The sequence below is a fragment of the Formica exsecta genome, unplaced genomic scaffold (genome assembly GCF_003651465.1).
Source record: "Formica exsecta isolate Colony F162 unplaced genomic scaffold, ASM365146v1 scaffold81, whole genome shotgun sequence".
Classification (NCBI taxonomy): domain Eukaryota; kingdom Metazoa; phylum Arthropoda; class Insecta; order Hymenoptera; family Formicidae; genus Formica; species Formica exsecta.
Genome location: NW_021853581.1, coordinates 518 through 2001, shown reverse-complemented (window position 1 = coordinate 2001; position 1484 = coordinate 518).

The following is a 1484-nucleotide window of genomic DNA, read 5'->3' as shown; positions in this document are numbered from 1 at the left end:
GCAGAATCTAATTTCAGCCTAGAATCTATCTCTTTTAAATTCTGCGCATTTTTCTGCGCAGACGCTCGACTCTTAACGCTGCCATGTAAAGGCACCTTAACGCTGCCATGTAATGGCACCTTTAAGAGTCGAGCGTCTGCGTAGAAAATTGCGCAAAATCTAATTTTAGCCTAGAATCTATCTCTTTTAAATTCTGCGCATTTTTCTGCGCAGACGCTCGACGCTTAATGCTGCCATGTAAAGGCACCTTTATATTTAAGACCAATTTATTGCATTTTTTAACGAAAATTAACAAATTAATCATTTCCCTAGCGACGCCGTTGTCACTCATCGGCCGCCTATCGGAACTATATGGCTCAGAAGCCAACGGCGAGAATATTCAAACCTAATATAACATAAAACGATTGCTCCTTAATTGCTTCGCATTGCTCCATCATTATTTTCATGATTTATTGCATTTTTTAACGAAAATTAACAAATTAATTATTTCCCTAGCGACGCCGTTGTCACCTATCGGCCGCCTATCGGAACTATCTGGCTCAGAAGCCAACGGCGAGAATATTCAAACCTAATATAACATAAAACGATTGCTCCTTAATTGCTTCGCATTGCTCCATCATTATTTTCATGATTTATTGCATTTTTTAACGAAAATTAACAAATTAATTATTTCCCTAGCGACGCCGTTGTCACCTAACGGCCGCCTATCGGAATTATATGGCTCAGAAGCCAACGGCGAGAATATTCAAACATAATATAACATAAAACGATTGCTACTTAATTGCTTCGTATTTCTCCATCATTATTTTCATGATTTATTGCATTTTTTATTAAAAATTAACAAATTAATAATTTCCCTAGCGACACCGTTGTCACCTATCGGCCGCTTATCGGAACTATATGGCTCAGAAGCCAACGACGAGAATATTCAAACATAATATAACAGCTCTATTGTTTATAACTATATCTCAAAGAGTTTAATCAACGTTTCTTATTGATTTTTTGGTAGAATAATTGCACCTCGCTTGCTCTATTATCCCAGATAGCCAAGTCTGTTCGCATAGAATTATCCCAGACAGCACATGTCCCTAAAAGACATCTAAAAGACGGTTTAAAGACGTCTTAATGTCCTTTAGACATCTTTAAGATGTCTTTTGGTCTTCTTGTGCTGTCTGGGATTATAGCAGATAGCCAGCAAAAACCGAGCAGGATCTGCACAACGCAATTTAATGTCAAATTGATAGCAGAAATCAAGCAGGATCTGCGCGCCCGCAATCTGACGGCAGATTGGTAGCAGAAATCGAGCAGGATCTGCTAACATGACTTGACATCAGATTGTCGGCAGAAATCGAGCAAGATCTGCGTGCGCGCAATCTGATGGTAAATTGGCAGTAGAAATCAAACAGAATCTGCAGCTTTTAGCATTCATATAATTTATTGAAATAGTATAGTTTATTCGCTTACAGCTATGCGGCGCACTATTC